Source organism: Homalodisca vitripennis, chromosome 1 (assembly GCF_021130785.1).
Source record: "Homalodisca vitripennis isolate AUS2020 chromosome 1, UT_GWSS_2.1, whole genome shotgun sequence".
NCBI lineage: Eukaryota > Metazoa > Arthropoda > Insecta > Hemiptera > Cicadellidae > Homalodisca > Homalodisca vitripennis.
In genome coordinates this window covers 124,353,366-124,379,854 of record NC_060207.1, presented here as the reverse complement: position 1 = coordinate 124,379,854, position 26,489 = coordinate 124,353,366, and the positions used below count along the sequence as shown (strand labels likewise).

At 33.9% G+C, this 26,489-nt stretch overlaps 2 pseudogenes; both read left to right on the top strand.

The window, feature by feature from the left end:
- Nucleotides 1-22,361, top strand: part of LOC124352974 — a 28,724-nt pseudogene extending 6,363 nt beyond the window's left edge.
- Nucleotides 22,362-22,367: 6 nt separating this feature from the next.
- Nucleotides 22,368-22,777, top strand: LOC124352965 (annotated as a pseudogene).
- Nucleotides 22,778-26,489: the final 3,712 nt, after the last annotated feature.

Below are 26,489 nucleotides of genomic sequence, written 5' to 3'. Positions count from 1 at the left end.
GTAACATTGTTCCACGCCTTAGAAGCCATCCACATTGCATCAAGTATGCTTATTTTTGTAGGGTTCTTGTCCTCGAGGTCACGAAGGAAGAGGCGTACAACTTCCTTCCGGTAATGAACTTTAAAGTTCTTAATTATTCCTTGATCCAATGGCTGTAGCTTGGATGTGGTGTTTGGAGGTAAGAACTCGATTTTTACGTTTTTCATTTTTGGGATGTCACCGTGAGCAGTAGCGTTGTCAATAAACAAGAGTATTTTTTTCTTCATTTGTCTGTCCAAGTCCATTAGCCATTTCTCAAAAACCCCTGAGTTCATCCATGACTTTTTGTTTGATGTGTAGTCCATTGGAAAGCTTTGAACCCCTTTGAAACACCTTGGATTTTTAGATTTTCCTATCATCAATGGTTTAAGCTTCACGGTGCCAATTTGATTTGTTCCAAGCAGCAATGTAACTCTTTGTTTACTATTCTTACCTCCGTGGCAAGTGTCACCTTTAAAAGTTAAAGTTTTGTCAGGAAGACACTGGTAAAAAAGACCTGTTTCGTCGCCATTAAAAATATCGACAGGTTTGTATCCCTTGACAAGATCAGGCAGTTTTTGCAACCATTCTGTGCAAACATTGTCATCGACACTCACACTTTCGCCAGTCACCTTTTTGAAAATCACTTCATTTCTTTTTTTAAAGTTTTGGAGCCAACCGTTGCTTGCTCGAAAGTCAGGTTTATTTAATTGCGCAGCAAACTGTGCTGCTTTTTCTTTTAAAATTGGGCCACTTACAGGAAGGTTTTTATCGCGGCACTGTTTTAACCACTGATAAACACTTTCATCTACGTCCTTGAATTCGGGTCCTTTTATTCTCTTGCACGAAGTTCCTTGGCGTTCATATTTTTCTCTATTTTTCAATATGGTCGATAGAGTATTCGCTGGTATACCAAACTCCTTTGCAATGTCACTTTTTTCTTATTCCCGGCGTCCACAGTCTCTATAAGTTTAACTTTATCGTGATAAGATAAAGTTTTCCGTTTTGCCATCGCACTTTTAAACAAAACAGTGTCACAGTTGAAAATCTGCCACACACAGTGCGACGAACGATTCGTGCTACTTGCACAATAATTCACTAAGATAACCTCAACTCGCACTAATCGCGGTAACGTCCAAATTGAACTGAGGGTGGAGTGGTGATCCACCACTGGCGTCTACAGAAAACAAAGGGAGTGTCGGTGGTGGGGGTTTCAAGTCTCGACATGAAAAAATACGGTACCTACTCTACTTTGATGGTTGTTCGTTTGCACAACACGACAATACAGTACTAAAGTTCGTTTCGTTGATAAACTGAAACTTCGATATGTTGAGGTAATTATAAGAAAACTTCGATATATAGAGGTAAAAAATAGGCAAAATTATTGGTGAAAATTCGATATATTGAGGTTATTTACTTGAAATCTTCGATATGTAGAGGTAAAATTAGCATTGAAGTAAATGGGACATTCAAGGGGAATGACAAAACTTCGATTTATCGAGGAATTCGATATATTGAGGTTCGATATATCAAGGTCCTACTGTAGTATAATTCACAAGAAGTTTTTAGTGTAGAGATAGTGGAACATGAATATTGGAATTGTTCATTGTAGCTGTAGCAGAACAATTCACAACATGTTTTTAGTGTAGAGATTGTGGAACATGAATATTGGAATTGTTCATGGTAGTTGTAGTAGAATAATTTACAAGAAGTTTTTAGTGTAGAGATCACTAGTGGTACATGAATATTGGAATTGTTCATTGTAGCTGTAGCAGAACAATTCACAACACGATTTTAGTGTAGAGATAGTGGAACATGAATATTGAATAATTTTTCATTTGTAGCTGTAGCAGCAAACAATTTCACAACACGTTTTTAGTAGTAGGTATTGTTCAGATAGTGGAACATGAATATTGGAATTGTTTCATGGTAGTTGTAGTATAATAATTCACAAGAAGTTTTTAGTGTAGAGATAGTGGAACATGAATTATTGGAATTGTTCATGGTAGTTGTAGTATAATAATTCACAAGAAGTTTTTAGTGTAGAGATAGTGGAACATGATTATTTGGAATTGTTCATTGTAGTTGTAGCAGAACAATTCACAACACGTTTTTAGTGTAGAGATAGAGGAACATGAATATTGGAATTGTTCATTGTAGCTGTAGCAGAACAATTCACAACACGTTTTTAGTGTAGAGATAGTGGAACATGAATATTGGAATTGTTCATGGTAGTTTTAGCAGAACAATTCACAACACATTTTTAGTGTAGAGATAGTGGAACATGAATATTGGAATTGTTCATTGTAGTTGTAGTAGAATAATTCACAGAGAAGTTGTTAGTGTAGAGATCACTAGTGGAACATTGAATATTGGAAATTGTTCATTGTAGTTGTAGCAGAATAATTCACAACAACGTTTTTTAGTGTAGAGATTGTGGAACATGAATATTGGAATTGTTCATTGTAGCTGTAGCAGAACAATTCACAACACGTTTTTAGTGTAGAGATAGTGGAACATGAATATTGGAATTGTTCATTGTAGCTGTAGCAGAACAATTCACAACACGTTTTTAGTGTAGAGATAGTGGAACATGAATATTGGAATTGTTCATTGTAGCTGTAGCAGAACAATTCACAACACGTTTTTTAGTGTAGAGATAGTGGAACATGAATATTGGAATTGTTCATGGTAGTTGTAGCAGAACAATTCACAACACATTTTTAGTGTAGAGATAGTGGAACATGAATATTGGAATTGTTCATTGTAGTTGTAGTAGAATAATTCACAAGAAGTTTTTAGTGTAGAGATCACTAGTGGAACATGAATATTGGAATTGTTCATTGTAGTTGTAGCAGAATAATTCACAACATGTTTTTAGTGTAGAGATTGTGGAACATGAATATTGGAATTGTTCATGGTAGTTGTAGTAGAATAATTCGAAGAAGTTTTTAGTGTAGAGATAGTGGAACATGAATATTTGGAATTGTTCATTATAGCTGTAGCAGAACAATCACACACGTTTTTAGTGTAGAGATAGTGGAACATGAATATTGGAATTGTTCATGGTAGTTTTTAGCAGAACAATTCACAACACATTTTTAGTGTAGAGATAGTGGAACATGAATATTGGAATTGTTCATTGTAGTTGTAGTAGAATAATTCACAAGAAGTTTTTAGTGTAGAGATCACTAGTGGAACATGAATATTGGAATTGTTCATTGTAGTTGTAGCAGAATAATTCACAACATGTTTTTAGTGTAGAGATTGTGGAACATGAATATTGGAATTGTTCATGGTAGTTGTAGTAGAATAATTCGGAAGAAGTTTTTTAGTGTAGAGATAGTGGAACATGAATATTGGAATTGTTCATTGTAGCTGTAGCAGAACAATTCACAAACAGTTTTTAGTGTAGAGATAGTGGAACATGAATATTGGAATTGTTCATTGTAGCTGTAGCAGAACAATTCACAACACGTTTTTAGTGTAGAGATAGTGGAACATGAATATTGGAATTGTTCATGGTAGTTGTAGCAGAACAATTCACAACACATTTTTAGTGTAGAGACAGTGGAACATGAATATTGGAATTTTTTCATTGTAGTTGTAGTAGAATAATTCACAAGAAGTTTTTAGTGTAGAGATCACTAGTGGAACATGAATATTGGAATTGTTCATTGTAGTTGTAGCAGAATAATTCGGAAGAAGTTTTTAGTGTAGAGATTGTGGAACATGAATATTTTTAATTGTTCATGGTAGTTGTAGTAGAATAATTCGCGAAGAAGTTTTTAGTGTAGAGATAGTGGAACATGAATATTGGAATGGTTCATTTATAAGCTGTAGCAGAACAATTCACAACACGTTTTTAGTGTAGAGATAGTGGAACATGAATATTGGAATTGTTCATTGTAGCTGTAGCAGAACAATTCACAACACGTTTTTTAGTGTAGAGATAGTGAAACATGAATATTGGAATTGTTCATTGTAGCTGTAGCAGAACAATTCACAACACGTTTTTAGTGTAGAAAAGTGGAACGCGAATATGAGAATTGTTCAGTTTATATGTAGCAGGACATGCTTTTGACAAGTCTTCTGACTAAATGTTGCTGATCGTACAGCTGATCACTCTACATTGGAATGCATACATTACAATTGATCAAACTGAATGTAGTGGAAAATATATACAAATATTGTTAAGCCTTGACTAAAATACCATTATGTGTAAGTTTTGCTAAAGTTTTCATTTGGCCAGTTGTTAGAGTCTATTTTAATTGTGTAACTGTGCGAACTGCAAGTAAAAGAGAGTTGGAAGACTTATACAACATGATTTAAGAATATTTGAAGTAAGTACAGTTTTGAAATGTTGCCGCTGCCTGTTGCACTTTGAGCATCAGCACTGTTTACTTGCATATGTTAAGAAACCACAGCCACCGTTACAGAAATGATGAACTGTGTATAAATTTGTTAGTATTTAAAATGTCTCCTCTGATTAAGAATCCTGCTTGACTGCGAAGTACTTGCTGTGATTAGTTTCTTAGTGTTAATAAAGACATGAAAACAATGCATTCATTATCATGTTAGTAAAGTTTATGTAGTAAGAGCTATGAGGAAAGGAATGGTCTGGGAATGTGTTTTAAATATGTAGACACAAATATACATGAGAAGGAAAGAGAGGTGATCTTTAATCATTAATGAAGATTTTATACAAAAAGGTTATGAAAAAGTAATAGAGGACAGATGCTTTACAACTGTTACAGCCGTTAAAGAGATCCTTCAGCAACATTAAAAAATACCAGTTGCAATGTACTTTGGAGTTCTCCTGTTGTGGTATTCAAAGATTATCGTACTCTTGACACCTGATATAGATACAGAGGACTCAAGTCAAATAATGAGAACAAAATATTTGTGTTATGACTCATTGAGTTACTAGAGACATTGGTTACACATTGACATGTTAGGCCCTTTGCAAAAAAAAGAAGTTAAAAAGAACAGTGTCATAGATGTTTGATACAAGTAAACTATCAAACAAGCAAACCAAGATCTAAACTAAAATACCATTGGTTTGGTGAACCATTGCTTTTTGTTGTTTTACTATAAATGACTGTGTTTAAGAAATGACAGATTATGTTTACATAACTAATCCAAATTGTAATTTGATCAAATAGAGTATTTCACGGCTGCAGGAGAAAAATCCTAGCCACTTAAAAGTTGACATGAACTTTTAAATCAGCTGTTGCCTACAAACAATAAAGGCTGAGGCAGTAAAAAGTGTATTTCAGATAGATATAAATTGATTATTAAAAAGTAATTAATTGTTGTAGGTGGAGAATTATTTTTATACTTTGCAGATGGCATTAATCTTAAATTAATATATTTTGGCTGAAACAATTGTGGCTTGGAGATATGAGATTGTACTCAGCGGAGAACATGTGAATAGAAGTAGGGTTCACTGATGATTAACTAGACCGTGTTGAATATAAGGTCTGACTGTTATATTGTTTGTTAGTTACTATAGTACTATGTTATAAACTTGATGTTATGAAAAGAGAATTATACCTCATATTTCCATTGAATACAATGAAACACATCAAATAGTTTTATGGTTAAATATAAATATATGCAAAATATAGGTATCAAAAGGGGTAAACACGACACATTAAATTTGTATCATATTAAATATTAGACACGGGTATCCTTTGACAAGTACGTTATACAAGGCTTGTTGATTAATTTTATTTTCGTTCTCAAAAAGAACTAGTATTTTTAATTTTTTATATTTGTTGTATAATTAGTTCATTATTACAATCTTCTGTATATTGTTTCAATTTCAATTTTAGTATTGCAAAGTGTTTATTTAAATGTTATTTAAACATAGTTGTTGATATGAAATGCCATCCATACAGTTCCTACTGATTTTGTTTTTCTGTAATGTTGAAATGGTGTTTTTTTTTCTGGTGGTGTTAAAATAATGTGCTATTATAAAAAGCAGTTTAAATTACTTTGTGGAAAAATATTCTCCTGTACTTATAAAAATTTGTAATTGTTTATGTAATAGCTTAAAAATATTGGTAGTAAATTATTTGTCCTTTGTTGCAGCTACTGACGAAATTAAAAATGTTAAACGAAAACCCTAACGTACATGGGATCATCGTTCAGATGCCTCTGGACTCGGAGAACAAAATAGATGCACATCTTGTGACTGACAGCGTTGACCCAAGCAAAGATGTGGATGGGTGAGTTTTTAAAATTTTTATCCATAACTTGTATGGTCAGCAGCTCATACATCAACTCTTACTGTGTATTACTATTGCACAACTGGTGACTGAGAAAGGTTCACTCAAGTAAGACTTGGATGGGCGAGTTTTTGATTTTTCTCCATAACGTGTTGGTCAATCCCACATATCCATACATCAAAGATTTAGATCATCCGTTTTAGATCATGCTCAGTCTTGTCTTTATGGCATTTTCGAATGACAACTACATGTTGAATTTAAGTTCTTTAATATTTCAAAGGCCTTTGCCACTTTTTTACATGAATCTTTTCTTCTTAAACTCAAGCATATTGGTTTTGATCAATTAGCAGTTTTTGTTATTCAGTCCTATCTCAACAATAATGGGAAATAGTATGTTTTTCAATGGTTCCTTCTCTGAATTTAAAGTCATAAACCGTGGTGTTCTTTAGGAACTCATCCTGGAATCACTACATTTTTTATTTTATATACATGATTTGCCATTAATACAAGGCATGTTTTTAAAGTAAGTACCGTTTTGATATAAAAAAATCAACAAGTAAATTTTTCAAACAAAACTTTATTTACCTGAAAGAGCATTCTTTCCTCTACTTCTCTACATAATTTCCATTATTATTAAGGCACTTGTTGTACAGGGTCTGTATAATAAGTAACCGGACTGACTTCAGGAAATTTTTTATTGGCAAAATATGTACAATTTTTCTTAAAAATCTTCCAAGTAGTCCCCATTGGAGTCGATAACACGCTGATACCGTATTTTCCAATCCCTGAACGCTCCCTGGAAGTCGGCAACCTCGATGTTGTCTAGAGCCCTCGTCGTAGCACATTGAACGTTTTCCAGAGACCCGAACCGCGTCCCCTTAACCCATTGCGGATCGTGAAAACGGCGCGCGCGCGGGCCTTAGAGTACGAATTAATCCGTATTGCAAAGCAGCGTAGTGTTTGCACGCCTACCTGCCTGCTTAGCGCGCTCGCTAATTATACATGTTTTGTTTGTTTATGTTCTTATTTATGTTATATAAACATTATACAGATCATATTAGACAAGTATATTATACTAGAAGTATATTCATAAATATCCTCGGAAGCACTACTTTGAGCGTTTTTATTGATATTGAAATGATGTTGAAATAGAGTTTCCACATCCGGTGGTGTCCCAGGAACAATGTCTGAAATAGTCTGAACATCTGAATCATGGTCACTAGCCCGCTCGTCACTGTCAACATTAGTATCCGCGTAATTATGAAAACGTGGACAAATACGCGTGATAGAAACCGTCTCCATCCTCAATAACACTATCGATATCACTTTCATCACTTCCACTTTCTAATAATAGTCTATCTAATTCAGATGATCGTAAATTGTCACCCATTTTATTTACGTACACGCACACGAGGCAAAGGAAAATAGAACGCCACGACTGTACGCCTCAGACAAACAATTTGTCGCAAATAATAACGTTAATGACCGATAACGAGGGGAGTATTTGTGGACGAGTATCAGAGATAAGATAGGAAGCCAGTCCAGGAAAACTGACTATAAATATCTCCGAGGCTTATAACAGCGATAAGCGTTCAAAACAAATGAGTCATCCGTACCACGTCATCCGCGTGAGGGTCACGTCATTGTGCTTTTGGTCCACGCCTCGCTCCGCGTCACCCTCACGTCGTTGATCCGCAATGGGTTAAGGTGTCTCTTGATCTTGGGGAACAGAAAGAAGTCCAGTGGTGCCATATCCGGGCTGTAAGGAGGCTGTGGCAACGTTGCCCTCGACTGTTTTGCCAACTGTTCAGTGACGAGCAGGTAGGTGTGCGACAGTGCATTGTTGTGATGGAGAATCCACGAATCGGCAATCTCCGGACGGACTCGGTGAACCCGGGCGGTTAGTCGACGGTGAAGCACCTCTCTGTAGTACTGGCCGTTAACAGTTTGACCGGGTGGCACAAACTCTTTGTGAACAATGCCTTTCACGTCAAAGAAAGCAATGAGCATCAACTTCACCTTCGATTTGCTCATGCGCGCTTTTTTCGGTCGTGGTGACGCCGGTGTGTGCCACTCCCAACTCTGCCGCTTCGTCTCAGGATCGTATTCAAAAACCCACGTCTCGTCTCCTGTAATAACGTGGTTGAAAAACTCTGGTTCGGTTTGCAGTCGATCAAGGATTTCCGAAGCGACAGCAACACGACGCTTCTTTTGCTCATCAGTCAGGTGTTCGGGTACCAGCTTCGCGCAGATCTTCCTCATGCCCAGATCGTTCTTAATAATGTTTTGAACGGTCATCTTATCAATTCCGACCTCATCTGCGATAGCCCGAATGCTCAGACGACGATCACTGTTCAACACATCACGCACTTTTTGCACATTTGTGTCCGTGTGACTCGTTGATGGAGGACCGAAGTGCTGTTTGTCATGGACGTCATCGCGGCCCTCCCGGAAATTTTTGTGCCACTGAAACACCTGAGTTCTGGACAGAGCATCCTCACCGTAAGCCTCTTGAATCATTTGAAGAGTTTCCGTGGCCGTTTTCTTGAGTTTGACACAAAATTTAATGCTAAAACGTTGCTCGATCGTACTCTCCATTTTCACTCCGACGGGGTATCTGAACATGCACTCCGCTCTCGCTCGATACTCCGCTAACTCTCCAAGCGCTTGGAGGCAACTGCTGCAGCCCGGTTCCCTTTCACTAGACCCCCCACCACCACTACAGCACCAGATACCGGTTAGCAGACGCTTTGACGGAGCGGGGCAGGCTCAGTCCGGTTACTTATTATACAGACCCTGTATCTTGGGACCAGCTTTTGTATGCTGTCGTCAAAGAAGCTTGCCGCCAGATTGGACAACCACTGTTGCACAGACGTTTTTACTTCTTTATCATTGGAATGACGCTTCCCCGCCAAATGCGTCTTCAAATTTTCAGTACCCCCCGTGAGCACAGTTTCTGATAATTTAAACGTTTCGGTCGGACACAATTTCATAGAGAACACTTCTTGATACAGCAGGAAATTTTTCAGCTAAGGACGAAATTGTGAGCCGTCTGTTCTCTTTCACTTTACAGTCCACTTTTTGAATGAGATCATCGGTAATGACTGAAGGTCGCCCACTTCGTTCCTGATCATGAACGTTTGTGAGGCCATCTTTGAAGGCCCTAACCCATTTCTGCATCATTCCTTCACTCATAATGTTTTCACCATAAAACTTCACTGATTTGACGATGAATGCCAATTGCTTTTAAGCCTTTAGCATAGAGAAAACTAATCACAGCACGCACTTCACAGTTGGCGGAATTCTCGATAGTCTGTGGCATTTTAAAATCACGTAAACAAATGAAGACTCAATCAAACGGCGTCGTAATGGCATTTGTGGCTTCCCAACTGATGTAGCTACACTTCGCGCATGCGCTAAATAGCAACTGCAGTGCTGCGGCGGCGTAATTTTAAAAACGGTACTTATTTTAAAAAACATGCCTCGTATTTAAGAATGATGTTGCCAAATATAACCTCTATAATGAAGTTTGTGTTACTGTTAAAACTAAGCCCAACACTTGACCCAGCAGGGATCACTTCTGGCTGGTTTATACCTACCAGTTGAACCCACCACTGGGCACATCACTAACCGCAAATGTTGAGATTCTGGGGTTCATGGGCAATTCGATAGGTCTAGTCTACTGTGGAGGATGACTGTTGGAGTTGGTGGGGTTTGTTCCCTTACCTCAGAGGTTCTTGTTAACCTCAACAAGGATGTGCCATCCTGTGCCTACTTTGACTGGAGAGGCTGGTTCAGAGCTGGCCTCCCCTTCTTCCAGGATGACTTTGAGATGTAGTGCCCTAATTCTTTCTCATGGATCTCAATAGGAGGCGGCCCCCTACTCCTAACCTTACCCATCCTGAATATCCTATCACTCCGGAAGCAGCACAAAGGTTCTTACAGGACTAAGTGCAATTTATAAGCTTCTTGTCCTAAGAGAACAAAAAAAAAAAAAAAAAAAAAAAAAAAAAAAAAAAAAAAAAAAAAAAAAAAAAAACACTTCTATACCAATAAATAACTTTCATAATAAACTACTTCGACTTAGTGTAACTTAAATAGTCTTTCAAACAGGACTAATGGTATTCAAACTGTTAAATTTCTTGGTATAATGATACAGTCAGATTTGGCAATGTTAGTATCACATTGATTATATTATTTCAATAGAATGTCAAAAGGATTTTCATAATTAGGGAATTTATTAATCCAGTTCCAACTAACGTTTTTCTTCGAATTTGTCATAGCATGTTCATTCATTCTTAAAATATTGTGCTATTTTTGGTCTATATTGTTCATATTCTTATATTTTGTTTGTATTACAAAAAGAGCAATTAGGATAATTTGTAAAGCTCCTCCTAGGTCACATTACAAATAAATTTTTTATTAGATTAGGAGTTATGACAATATCTTGTATCAATATCTTCTATACGTCAAAAATCGTCCTCAGCTCTTTACTTGTCATGTTAAAGTGCATAGTTATGACCTAAGAAACAAACAAACCTCAGAAATGATTTTGCTTTATATCGTGTTACTCCAAAATAGCTTCAAATATACTACAATAAATTGATTTAACCATCTGCCAATGTATATTAAGTCTTTCCCTGCAAAAAAGCTTTAACCCTCCCAGCGTTAGAAGTCGATTATTCTATGTTGATGTACACCGCTGGAGCGTCAGTTATCGAATAATCGACGGGTAGACGGTAGTTTACAAAGACGCCGCTAGATGCGTTTCTATCGCAACAAACGTCAAGTATTGTATATCGTTGTAAAGAGCAGATTACAAGCTTTCTGCCGTGTACTGTCTCAAGACAGTTATAATATTTGGTGAGCTGTACGGCTTGTAGAAAAACAACAACGTTTTACTGATAGCTGTTTTTGCACAACAGGTTGCCGTAGCATTGTTTTGTTGTGGTCAGTTTGTGTTTATAGTTGGTTATCTTTTGAAAATGAGTGACAATTTACGTTCTCAATCTAGTCCTATATGGAATATATTAGACGAAGTGATTTCTAGTGAAGATGAGAGCAATGGAAGCAACATTGATGTGGAAAATATTTCATCTGACCATTCGCTAACAGATTTTTCATCAGGCAGCGGTGAGGAATACGTTCCCGATTATGAAGACTTGGAAACATCTGACAAAGAAAATCCAGGTAATGAAGATGATATTTCTGATAATGGTAGTGTTGTCGGTGATAGGCCTGCAGGCTGTTTGAATCCATGGCTCAGAATTTATCCCCCAGAGCCAGAAAAGGACATTAGGCCTCAGTTCCAAGTCAGAAATCCTGGTATCAAAAACTGCCCTCCTTGTAATAGTAGGCCTATTGAGTACTTGAATTTGTTTCTAACTGCAGCTTTTTGGCAATTACTAACTAGAGAAAACTAATGCATATGCTGGCAGAGCAATAGCTAAAAAACGAAATGAGGGAACCCTATCGAGAAATTCAAGGTGGACAAAATGGTCACCAGTCACAGTAGCTGAGATGAAAAAAATTTATGGCATTGACCATAAATATGGGGATTGTTATAAAAAAATGTAAAGCACTACTGGGATGTTAGGACCTCTCAGGGCACACCATTTTTTCCATGGTTATGAAATCAAGCAGATATTTTTTAATAAGTGGTTTTTTGCATCTGTCATCAGCAGTGTCAACATTGAGATAGGTCAGCCCGGTTATGATCCCTGGCAAAAAGTAAGATACTTTCTTGACCATCTAAATTTAGCTTTTGCTAGGCACTTTGTACCTTTCCAAAGTGTTTGCATTGATGAAAGCCTAATTGGGATGAAGAATAGGTGCACCTTCATCCAGTATCTTCCTAACAAAAAACATAAACAATATGGGATCAAAAAATTTGAGGCTTGCGATAGCTCAACAAACTATGTATTGTGTGTTGAACTTCATAGTGGAACTGAATATCTAGCAGTTCAGTGCAATGATATAAATGAACCAGTCTTGTTCACCAAAAGAGTTGTGATAAATATTATGGATAAATGTGGACTCTTGGACAAGGGCTACCATTCTATACGAAAATTCCACTAGCAAATAGTCTGTTGTACAGAAAAACCTTTTTAACAGGTACCATAAATAAAAACTAAATTTTTACCCAAAGCTGTCAAGAATGCACACCTGGAGCCCAGAGAAACCATATATTTCAGGAAAGGAGATTTGTTGCTTGTCAAGTTCAAGCAGAGAGCTGGTAAAAACCCTGTGTTTGCTCTGACAACTGCATGTCATGCAGAGGATCAGCTGATAAGAAGCAAAAAAGGTCTGGAAGGGATGAAACCTCTTCTCATTCATAAGTATAATCAGGATATGGGAGGTGTGGATGTAAGCGATGTGTGTGTTTCACACTACTTGCAACCGCCAGACAACTAAGTACTGGAAGAAAATATTTTTCAATCTGTTTGATTTGGCTCTCTTCAACGCTTATGTTCTATACTCCCTAAACACTGACAAGCCCATGGACAGGAGAAATGTTATTGTAAGCATCGTGGACACTCATGCTGCCAGTGAAGAGCCTGTGGTTGTAGGACCTGCTGGTGACGCTGGACCTGATCCTCATCGACTGGAGCGTCTTCCTGGGGTCCAAGTGTGTTGTTTGCGATAAAGGAAGATCCACCTTCTGCTGTCCAGGATGCAACTGTGGTGTGCATCCCAAGTGCTACCACTTACAAAAACACTTTTGGAGGCCCATGAGGGGTGGAAAAAAGAGAAGGCAATGGGAGAGCAGTAGCAGTTCCTCTGACTGAGCAATATCAGTCTTTTCCAAGAGTGTACATAGTTCCGTTTTTTAGTTGTAATTATTCTAAAACTATATATAATGATCTAAGTGTTTGTATTAATTTTCTAACAGAAGACTAAATTGTGGACAAAATGGCTATTTTGGATTTTTGAACTTTTCGATTGTGTGTTTTTCTAGGGGGGGGGGGGGCGCGCAAAGTTTTCAAAAAAAAAAACAAAACTTTTTTTTCCATTTTCAGGGGAAAAAGGTTTATAAAATGCAAGGTAAGGATATTACATTTATTTTTTATGTAATCTCTATTCATTTGTCAATAAAATTATATATAAAAATGCATGGTTTTGTTAGTAAATATGACAGCTGTATATGTTTTAAAAAAACCCTTAAAAATGGTAGAAAATGGCTGTGAAGCCAAGAGGTGTTAGAGTGGACGCTTGGAGGGTTAAACAAGTGGTTAAATAGTTTTTAATTATGATTGTTTTTACAACGTAAATGAATTTTATAACTGAATTATTCAATTTGTTTTTACAGTTATATTTGTACACTAGTCATAGTATGAAGGAATAATTGTTAGTAGTAAAAATAATTACCAATTGACAGACATTTTTACGCATAGAAACATGTCTATATAGTTTTATTCTTTGTCTTGATTCTGTATATGCAGTTATTATGAAATTGTATTTTAGGCGTTCAAATAATCCTGAATCAACTCTCACTCTGTATTACAGATTTTTTGTGGGGTATTTTTTAATATATTTAATGCCCATATACAAAATTTAAATACAGTTTTCTGTATTTAAACTAATACCTATTTATGAAAGTCAAAAGCTAGAATATATTTATTAGATTACATGGGGCTTGTATCTCATGTTATTTTTTTCGTTTCACAAATTGGGAGTAGGTAAAAGGCAATGAAACACTTTCAAATAGCAACTCTGCTTTTTTAACCCATCTCTAGAGAAAGTAAACGTAAATAAAATAAAACATTTACTAAAAACTTTTATATTTCTATCCAAAATTATGTTTGTTTAATCACGCGTAGTGGCTGGCTGTGTTCAAAGTCTCCACTCTGTGCACAGTCAAGTAAGTTATTCTGACTTAGATTCAAATGGCAGTATTACTAGCTTAACTAAATGTTTTTAATTGGTTAATTATCCTTTTCTAGAAAAAATTCCAAGTAATATGTAATTTAAGCCAAGATTTTACTTAATTTTAAAGTAATTGTTTTTGTAATATGAAAATACATTTAGTCTAAAGTAGTTCTATAATATCAACAAAATATAAATATATTTCCATATTTTGGTGATTAGCTCCACCAAATGCACTAGTGTTACTATAAATTAATAGATTCAATGTAGCAGCTACAGTAACACTGCGATTCAGATTTAAAAAAAACAACTTTAAAGATGTTTGTTATGGTATGTATTGCAAATATTGAAACATTAATTTAGTTCCTTATTTGGTGAAGAGATTACAGCACTTTCCACAGCCATGCCTAGGTTATATCTTATAAATGTGTAGTAACATGAGCCAAACCTAGTGACCTGCTGAGCTGAACTGGAAAAATCATAGAGGGCCACTCAGTGTGGCCTCCAAGTTGAGAACAACCACAAAGATGAACATCAAACTCTAGGGAATGAACATTAGTTTTGTAGTTCAAATTAAGAAATGTATACTGTAGAAGTGTGGCTGGTTATTTGGTTTTTTCATCCTTATTATCATTTAATTCTTTTTTTCAATAATGCGGTAATTGTGTACGAATTACCTTTTAACCAGTTCACAATGAATTACTGTTATATCATTAAAGAAAAATACGAATCCAAAAAGGGTTAAATTAACTATTTTATTTATTTATATTGTGCTTTAGATAACTTAGTCTTCATTATGTTTCTAATCCATTACATTGTTGAATAATGTTACTTTATATTAATAATATTTTCTAAATAGGAATGGTTTAGTGGCAGTAACAAAGTAATTATTTTAATTTGTTTGGAAACAAGTATGGCACTTCTACAAACCATAAATAGAAATTCCCTATAGTAATACAAATTCCACATCTCCTCTGGAAGTTTAATGTTTTTAGAATATTTTTGTTTTCCGTTTTTAATTGCTGTTATTTTAATCTATATTCATATCTAATATAATAACTGTTAGGAAAAAGTATCTTTTAATTTTACTCTCCACTCAGAGAATTATATATTTGTTTAAAAGATCAGTGATCCACAATCCCTTGGCATGTAATACATTTTGTTTAATAGATAGTAAATAATGTGTATTTAATTTAAAACCATTATGACCAGATTACACACCATCAATGAAGGCATGGTTGCTGTTGGAAAACATGTCTGGATTTGTCCCTTGCACACCTAACGGAGTTATGGAGCTCATAAAGAGGTGAGGTATTCAAACTATCTCAGTTACTATTTATTATTGTTAAATTGTGATAGATTTAATATTTATATTAAGATTGTAGAAGCAACTTAATGATAATGGTGTGATAAAACTGTGAATAATGACAATGAGTACTTTATAATAGTATACAGTTCAGTATGTATATTCTAGAAGAAACCTATTCAGACTTTTAACTTTTGTATGGGATGAAAAAACAATCATACTAGACACTATAATTGAGAAATGAACTCATTGGTTTGTTTTAAAAGTTATCTGAAGTTATAACAGAGCACATAATAGTTTAATAGTTGTTTCATAACTTAACACACAGTTGTTTTATACTTCTCTATTTAATTTATATTAACTAATATTATTATTATTATTATTAATATTATTATTGTCTCTTAACTTTTTAATATTATTCATCAGTATAACATTATCAACAAGATCGTTTTATCAAGAAGACATGCCACTTAATGACTTACCATTTATATAGATATTCTCAGTATTATACATATTCCCATATAGTTGTCTTATTATTCAAAGTTTGTTCAGAGGGAAAAGCCAGATTTTTATGGAGCTTCAAATTGTTATTATGAAGTGAAAGCTTAGCAAAGTTAGTTTAACGTTTATTATTTATAGACTCCTTACAATAAGATGTAAAATGGTTTTAATCCACAGGAGTCCGGTGCAGGTAGCTGGCAGCAATGCCGTGGTGGTTGGCCGCAGCAAGATTGTTGGCACTCCAGTGTCAGAGCTACTCAAGTGGCACCACGCTACAGTCACTGTCTGCCACTCCAAAACAAAGGATATACAGGAACAAGTACGTGTCACCAGTTATCAGTGCAAGGGCCGACAAATGTTAGGGTGTGACTTTTTATCAATAATAAACAAAATAGTATTGCAAAAAAGACTAAGCCCAAAAATACATATTTTGTTGTGTTTTAATAAAACACAACATATTTAACTAAATATTAAGATATTTAAATGATTTCTTCAGCATTTAATAGCGTTTTAAAATTCTTTTGGATAAATATGCTATTTGACTAAAAATATATACATTTTCTATATATACTTATTGACCTACATGTATACTTACTTTTTCCAAAATTGGTTTTTGTCACATTGTATTTAAAACAAAACAAACAAAAATAGAACAATTATTTGTAATTACAGTTAAAGTCTGTAATAAAAAAAAAAACAGAAATGACAAGAATTAAGTAAAATTTTACAAAATATGCAGAAAATGTACAGTTTTTATGATCTACCTTATTGTTGTAATCTACAATGTGTTACCTAATAAAACACTTACTACTTAGATTATGAACATTATAAAAAGTAACATAAGATTATAAAGCAAGCCGTAAAGCAAAGTATGGCATGACAAGGATAACGATGTTTGTCAACTAAGAAACAAGGGCACAAGATTGTTTGTCAACTATCTTAACAATTAATTATGGAGGCAAGTGAATACAAACAACAGTAGGAAACACACAGTTATTCCAATATCTAGGCTTAGAGTCAACACAATATTGTATGAGGAATAAATTAAAGGAATTAAATATGAAATTAACTTATAACATAATCTACAAATACTAACTACAAAATATATACCAGTCAAATTACAGAAAAATACAATGTACTTGAAAATCTAGGGATATATCGCCCGCTGGTCCAATAAGACATTTTGCTGTGAGAATTAGAATGTTTTTGCTAGTGTTCTCTCCTACCTGTTTCCAATTATATTTCACAACAATGCCCTTTGAGAGCAAGGCATCATCTTTGGAACCAGATAAAATTTGTTTAAAGCCTAGTTTGTTCAAAGGAGAGTAAATCTAGTTTTTGTAAAACATATACTATTTTTATCATGAGGGTTCAAAATTTTAGAATCAAATTTATACAATTCTGAATCGGATTCAAGATGGGGAAATCCAATTTTTGAATCTGATTCCATATCTTTAAAAAATCTATTCCAGATTCTGGAATATCAAATCCTAATAGCTTTCATAGCCTTAGTATGATTTGACAAAATTATCACGAATCAAATTTATACCAGTCTTAAACCTTTGCAGACTGAAAAATAGTATAAGAAGTATTCTAAGAATACCATTCTATTTTAAAGAGATTTAGAGATATATATCCACTCGACTGGGCGGAGGTTTATAATGACCAAAACCCATCGACCGCTTTTGTGACGTTTCATAATATTATTCAACAGATCAATTTCAGAAAGTAAAATCCAAACGTCCGAAAATCGTAAAATTTATTCTAAAATTAAACCATGGATGAACGACTACATTTGCAGTAAAAATCATACATAAAAACAAACTGTATCAATTAGTAAAGAATCATCCAAAATAATGAAAAGCTGAAATTACATTTCAAAAAATACAGAAATAAATTACAAATGGAAATAAGAATTTATAAAAAATTATTATTACGAAAATATTTTTAGGAAATGCAGTGGTAATTCCAAAGCTACATGGAAAGCTTTTAAATGAGGTGACAGGACAGAAGGCTAAAAGAACTCCCATACAAACTCTAAAATATAAAATGGTAATTTAGTACATGATTTCTAAGAGTTATTTTGTAATGAGTTTTAATACATTCTTTCTATCTATAGTAAATCAATTAAATATACAGAGAGTCAAACCTGCAAATTTCGAACTCTTTAATGCTATAGAAAATTGTTTTGAAACAAAATACTCTTTCAACTCTATGTTTATGGGCATGGTCTTTGTTGAAGATTTAAGTGCAGTAATAAAAGATTTAAAAAACAGTACTTCACCAGGAATAGATAACATCAATACTTTTTTTAATTGAGTTAATATACCCAAAATTAGTAAACGTTTTATTGTATTTAGTAAATTTAAGTTTTTGAAAAAGGTATTTTTTCCAGAAATTTTTAAAACAGCTGTAGTGATTCCTTTACATAAGAAGTGGCCTAATTACCGACTGTAATAACTACAGACAATCTCTTTACTTTCTACCTTTGCTAAAGTGTTTTGAAAAGTTAATGAAGAAAAAGCTAATTAAATTTCTAGAAAAAACTAATTTTTTCAGCAACAATCAATTTGGTTTTAGGAAAGGTTTTAAATACTGAAGCAGCATTAAAAAGCTTCATAGATAATGTGTATACAGGAATAAATTCAGGGCAGAAAGTTAGTGGTTTAATTTTTTAGATATTAAAAAAGCGTTTTGATACTGTAGATCACACAATTCTCTTACAAAAGTTATACGGATGTGGTATTCGGGGAATATTTATTCTTGGTTTGTTAGCTATTTAACAAAAAAGAAAACAATGCGTCAAAATTAATAATTCTTTAGTGACTTCGGGTTTATACAATGTGGCGTACCTCAAGGGTCAGTTTTAGGGCCCAGTACTTTTTATAATCTACATAAATGATCTTTGTGATTCAAATTTAAATGGAAATATTACATCTTTTGCAGACGATACAGCTTTATCGTATGTAAAAAATAATTGGGATGATATAAGAGCAAGAGATGAATTCAGACCTTAAAGCACTGCAGTGGGTGGTTTTCAAAAAATAATAATGTTATTAAGCCCAGAGAAAACTAAGTACATCAATTTTAGTTTTAAAAACAGATCAGCAAATTTTTAAGTAATTCAATTTTGTATCGATGTGTCAATGTTTGTGTAGTAACCAGTCAGTGCCAACAGAACTGTGCTGTAGTATCCCAGTGCGAAAATTTAAAATATTTAGGAGTCATGCTAGATAGAGAAATCAACTGGAAGACACATATTGAAATTTTAAAACGCAAACTAAACAATATTTAAGAATTTTTTTATTTTTTACAATACATTTGCACTGAAGAAGTGTTAAGAATACTGTACTTCTCTTTGGTCAATAGTAGGCTTGACTATGGAATATTTTTGTTGGGGTGGAGCCTATGAAACAAATCTAAAGCCACTTCTAACTCAACAAAAGAAATTCATAAGGTTGATTAAACGAAAAACGAAGAATGGAGAAATCTTTTCCTCTTTTTGTTGATTTAAATATTCTTCCCCTTAAATATATGTTTGTTTATAAAGTTTTAAAAATATTTTATGTCATAAGTGGCAATTTACCAGAATTAAAAAATAATTACAAAACAAAAATTAAGAAAGCAAGAACCAATACCAGTTCCAAAGCCTAACCTAGCATTTTTTTTCAAATAGTTATTGTTTTTTTGGGACCTAAAATGTTTAGTAATAATTTCTTCAATTATTAGTTGTGAGAATATAAAGTTATTTTCAAAAACATTAAAGAAGTGGTTATTGGGTTTTTGATAAATTAGATTTTCTTCTCTGCATAGATTCCTAGTTAATTAAAGAAAGTAACAGTAAATTTTAGTTTGAATTTTATTTAAGTGGATTTTCATTTGCTTTGTAACTGCAGCAGCACACTTTTAATAAATTTTTTTTAGGAGCTTATAAAAAAATCAAAAGTTTTTATTGAAATTTTTCTTTGAGCTAAAAAAAAATATTTTTTGTAATAAAAGGAACCTCTCCACAGGCACTTGCCTCTAGAGGCCCTAGTTATTTTTGAAAATATTTCTTTTAATTTAACGAGTGTTTTTTGTTTTTAATTTTATTTACAAGAATGTTACATTTTTATTTAAGTTTGCTCATTAGGTTTGTACATTGTGTATGCATTTGGTTGTTTACTTACTTTATTGATGTATTACATTGTGTATACCAATGTATATAATGTGCTATTGTAATATTTTCAAAAATAAATTCTATTCTATTCTATTCTATATATTTTAAGAAACTAATCACATCACCTATTTTTTACTTTAATTTGATAGATTCTAATATGGGCTTCCAAAATATGCATTTTTAAGCTGCAAAAATTAGGGACATATACAGTGAGTCCCGCTAATCCGAACACGTGTAATCCGAACGTAGGGTTAATCCGAACAGGTCCAGGAGGAATTATTTATAACGATAATGAACCGTTATAGGAACTAATTACTTAAAAAAAAAAATGAAAATGGGTGCATCATTTCGTACATAAACAAAGAAAACTTTAATTAAATAGACATACAGTATTTTATTAAGACAAATTGTGTACGGTACAGAACATAAATAATGAAGTTAAATACAGTACCAAATTGAAACTTATAGGTTAAGTATGTTAAGTAATTACTGTATTAAGAAGTGAAATCAAACAAAAATTGGACGTACAGTACTGATATTATTATTGAGTACAATATTAATTGTTTTAAAAGACATAAGTTCAGTTATTGTCTTCTGTCGCATTGAAGAGAGTTTTATTGGATGACTCACATTGCTTAACAATAGAACTCTCACACTAAAATACGGTAAATGTGCTTAGTATTCGCAAAAACACGTTTATTTGTCAAGAAATACAATGCAACAGTCAGAAAACATGTTGTTTAATAAACAATGTTGATAATTCTTATAACAAAATAGGCCCATTCTCAAGTTTTAAAACCGTATTTTTCTGTAATTCTGGCTAATCCGAACAATCACATAATCCGAATAGGGCTCGGTCCCAATTAGGTCGGATTAACGGGACTCTACTGTACTTGTATCACTTACTACAAAAGAATTTTAAACTAGATATGTTTCCAAAAACCTTAACCACACCAACTGTGATAAAAAAAATATTAAGATACAAGACGTAGCATAAACATAGCATTCCACAAAACATAATCATAGAAAATACGAACTGAAAGCAGCATATTAATTTACAAAAGAACAATAATTTGTTAATTTGGTTAAGTATCTGTACTATTTCATGCACAGAGTACAACAAAGTACTCTGTACAACAAAAGTACTTTTTTAACCAAAACTTTTATACATATACTAATATTTATTTTATGTTACTTTTAACCATATAAAATTTTGTATATTAAGTTTTACTCAGCTGATATTTGTTTTAAATTATTGATTCACACCTGATGATGGCATCTTTGATGTCGAAAGGCCTTGTGATAAAATATAGAAATTATTGGAGAATTGTGAGTTTTCTTTAATAAACTAATAGAAAATTGATATTTCCCAATAAGAAGAGCTCCTCCTCCTTCATTGAAACAAAGTACTGTTTTAGCCATCAGTAATTTTCCTACAGCTACCTGCCATAATATATATGCATCAGGTTTGAGTGATGTATGTCATACGTAGATATTGAACTGCAAACAAAAATATTAATTACAAAATTATGTGAATAATTCTATAATATACAAACGTACATTGTTAAGTAAATTAAGTACATTCCAAGTCAAGGATGTATGAACAAAATTTTTATATAGACGAAGTCTTAAATTTAAAGAAATTTTAAGAGACAATTCTCATTAAATTAAAATATTTCATCAATCCAAAAATGAAATTTCTTATGTATAAAATTTTTTAAGAAATATTTGAGTCACATTTTTAGTTATCACGGGTAAAAGACAAACACATTACTGAGGGAACTATCATTGATCTACTTTATCTAGTATAACCGTCAATGTAAGTGCTACCGCTTAACTAGATTGAACCAGAGAGTACTCAGCACTCTCCCCCACTCCAAATATCTTCATTAACAGATTTTATATTGTCTTCAGTGTTATATTGTGCTCAGAATCAAAATTTAGTATATACTTGTTTCACTCCTTACTATAATATTACTTGCTATACAATACTTATTTTAAAATTCAATAGAAAGTTGTTTTATTAATACAGTTTGTGAATTAGAAAGCTTGCCTACAAAAGTGTGTATCACCTGGTACTTAAAAATATATCAAAAAAGTGGATTAATATGACACCAACCGTCTGTTACAGATCAGGCGGGGCAGACATTGTGGTGGTTGCGATCGGGTCCCCACAGTTTGTCAAGGGGAGAGTGGCTCAAACCCGGGGCCCACTGTCATAGACTGTGGCATCAATTCTATCCCTGACCCGACGAAGAAAATCGGGCCTCGAGGCTAGTCGGTGATGTGGAGTTTTGACTCGGCACAGAAGGTGGCCGGTTACATCACGCCGGGTGCCAGGTGGTGTGGGGCCTATGACTGTGGCAATGTTGATGAAGAATACAGTGATATCAGCTCAACGAACAGCAAAGGCTCTGTTGGAAGCCAGATGGAATATTAATCATTTGCCTCTCTCACTGCACAGTCCTGTACCTAGGTTAGTTACTGGTGTGGACATTATGTTATAATTCAATAAGTAGTAAAACACTATTGATTATTCCCAGAAACACAATTAGTATCAAAACAGAATGGTAATGTTCATCTTGTTATTTCAGTGACATAGAGATTGCCAAGGCTCAGGAGCCCAAGGATATTCAACAGCTGGGGCGGAGAACTGGGTCTGGCTCCTGGAGAAATCCTCCCATACGGCAGTAAGAAAGCCAAGGTCACACTGTCTGTGTTGGACAGACTCAAAAACAGAACTAATGGCAAATATATTGTTGTGGCTGGGTAAGCTACAGTACTTTAGTACTCTTACAGTTTAGAGAAGTTGCTAGAAAAAAACTTTCATTGTACAAGTTTGAACATATAAAGGGTGTTTTTATGAAGAATCTTTATCTTTGATGTCGATAAAGGTATAGATTTAAAAACTGTACACACCTGTTAATGTAACAAAGACCAATATTTTAAAAAAAAATTTGAAATAATTATAACTTTTGGTTTCAAAATGGCCGGCAAAAAATTAAGTTTTCTAAGCTTAATAACTAAAAACAGACGAACATACAAACAGACGAAAAACTAAGCGAGATAGGACTTGCATTAAAAATTCGTTGTATATTATGACTTGAAAAATCGTTTGGTGAATTTTATCCCGTAACTACTGGACACACCCCCTCATTTCATTTGTTTTTCATACATACACACAACTCAAATAGCCGAGAGTGTATATGTATAAATATAAAATTTCATTTAGTGAAACAGAGAAGGAAATCGCAATTCATTATTTATAAAAGAAACATTATAAGTAAACCTGGTGGTAAAATGGGTGTTAAAATATAGGATAGCGTAAAATATATATTTGCTAATATAAATATATTTACAGTTATGAAAAAGCTACTTATGGGTACTAGAAGAGGACTTCCTTTGGTTTTCCAAGCTGCTTTGTTGGTTACAAAAGTCAACTTGATTTGCTTAGCATTAAAGTATTTCTTAGACACATTAATCTTTTATACTATATCTAATCTAAAAAATTGTATAGCGAAAACTCACTGAAGTCTCTAAACACAACGGAAACAAAATTTTACATCTAGTCATAAGTCAAGTCATATAGTCATTATATTTGGCCATTAAATACATATTTGTACAATAGCGCTACGTCATACAGATTACATACAAATAAAAGCAATTAACATATACAGTTAAAACTACCTACAGACTAACTTTGGAAGACTCTAGGAACTAGATATATCACTTTTAAAGATACTCGGTTCAATTTTGTAAAAAGGATTGTTCAAAACAGCTCAATCGTATAAAATATTTTCTAAAAACTATTGAAGCTACTTTAATAGAGTCAGAAATGTGCAGTCTTATTAAAATAACCTTGATGCTATACAATTTATATAGGATAATTTAGTTTTTACTCTAACCTAGCATAAAGGTACATACAGAATTTTGAGTGAGAATTCCTAGTAGCATAAGAGTGAACATGCTCATTTGGACATAATTAATTAATATTATTTTTTGCATAAAGTAGACTAATAAAAAATTGTATAGATTTATAACTGTTAGTATTTTACTGCAAATAAAAAGAAGGGGTCTAACAGTGCTCAAGACAATGGGCGTTGTTGAGAATTCTGACTCTGCTTTCTTTTGAATTAATCAAATACTATCATTTATACTGCTACTAATTACCCCATAATAATAGTCCATTATGTGATTACACCTTGAAAAAGGGCAAAAGTAAACCATTCTAAGATAGTGGTTTGTCGTACAGAACAGTGCCTCAAATGGTACAAGAGATATAATGACCCTGCTCACTTTTTTACATTACATCTTATTTTATATTGGAGAATGCCAGGTCAACTTTGAATCCCAGAGTGATACCCTAGTAAATTTAACCACATTATCATTACAATCAGCTTGGAACTCTTAAGGAGGAAAACCATATTTTGAGTTTTTTCTAAATTCAACAACAGAACATTTGATTTATATTACCATTCATCTGCTTCATCGATACATTAACATCTTAGTTTTAAGCTCTCTATTCATTTTGATGTATTTACTGTTGTAAAAAAAGTGACATCATCAGCAAACATTACTGATTTATAATCTCACATTGTACTCAAGATCGTTAACCATAATTAGAAATAAAGTAAATGGGCCCAGAACTGATCCCTGTGGCACGCCAAAACTTTACCTCAGAAGATTTAGAAAAGATTGCCATTAGTAAAATTGTTATGTTGCCGATAACTGAGGTTAGGATTTAAAACAAAGAATGTTTGAATGCCTGTTACACCATAGGAATTTAAGTTTCTCAACAGGATGTCGTGATCGACTCAGTAGAAGGCTTGGAGAGGTCGCATAAAACTGCACAGGTGTCAAAGCCTGCATCCGAAACCCAGCCAAGACGCCCGAATACAAGTCCCCCAAACTGCATCGGTTGTCGACATTCCCGGCTCCTAAAACCATAACTGACTACAACTAAAGAGCATTATTTGAGTTTTCAAAATATAAGTTAACCTGGGTTTTAATGATGGTCTTCAAAGACTTTAGAAAAAACTGGGTACCAGAGAGATAGGCCTGTACTGACCTTTTAACACTACCTATGAATCACCCTTTCTTAAAGATTGGCACAACCTTTGGACACTTTTAATTTATACTAGGCGAGAAAAGATTCCCTCTTTAAGGCATCGCATTAGACACATGGTGAGTAGGGATATTTCCACTCCACTGCACAACCCAATTTCACTTAAATGTATTTGAAACATTATAAAATATCACAGCCTTTTGGAACCTTTTTAACTTTAAAATTACTGGGGGGGGTGGGGGGGGGGGGGGGTGGGGGGGGGGGGGGGTGGGGGGGGGGGGGGGTGGGGGGGGGGGGGGGTGGGGGGGGGGGGGGGTGGGGGGGGGGAGGAGACCTGGAACGATAGACTAAAGTGGAGGAGGCTGTGTACGACGACCCGTGAGAACGGAAACGTCTGACGATGATGATGATGATGATGAGTATTGAAACTTGTTTTTATTTATGGGTTTAATTTAGTAACTATACTGCAAAAATTACTAGAAACAGCCAAAATTATACCTTTAATAACTTTTGTGCTTGTACTTGTGGTATGATAACTTTTACCTTTGACTGTGTCAAAGCCTTTACCTAAATAGAACCACGCGTTTATTCTGAGTGCTACAAAATCTATTGTGTTTTTACCCTATAACTCTAGTCCAAGCCCCTATAACGAATCGATAAACTGTTTGTTTTTATTCAATTTGAGGTTAGTAGTTTTATTTAAGTTTCCTGTAATTCTTCTTTGTTTTTGTGACAAAAATAACATAACCACAGCATTTCAATATCATAATTTATTATATCATTAAATTATTCACGTGAAAAATATGTGTCGGTGAGGAGGACTATTTACTATTTATATTACAACCTATTTCAACCTCTGATTTGAGCTCCCCTTATACCTCGTATAATGTTACAAGTACACGTACCTTTCTTATTTTAAAATTGTGTTTCTATTCCTTAATGAAGTTTTCTGGCCCTGTCCTATTTTCTGTCATAAGTTCAATACTTTATTGTTATTGTCTTAAATAAGATCAAGGTGTTTACTGCATAACGTTTTAAATTGTAATATAGTGTTGCAGGTTTGTACGTTTTAGGGTAGTTGGCTCTATAATAATTTACTTCGTAGTATTTTTTATTTTATTTGTAGGTAAGTTTTTCAGATGTCACTGGTAACACTGGTTACTGACGATGTAGATCTACTACTTTACTTTCAAGGCTTATTGGGTCAAACCTAGCCTGTGCCAAGGGGGCACCAACAAGATAATAAAAACAAAAATTAAAAAAAACTTTACTTTCTAGATTCTGTTTCTACTGTACTGTTTCTAGAATTCTGCTCCTGCTTTCTAGGTGACGTTTTGGTTT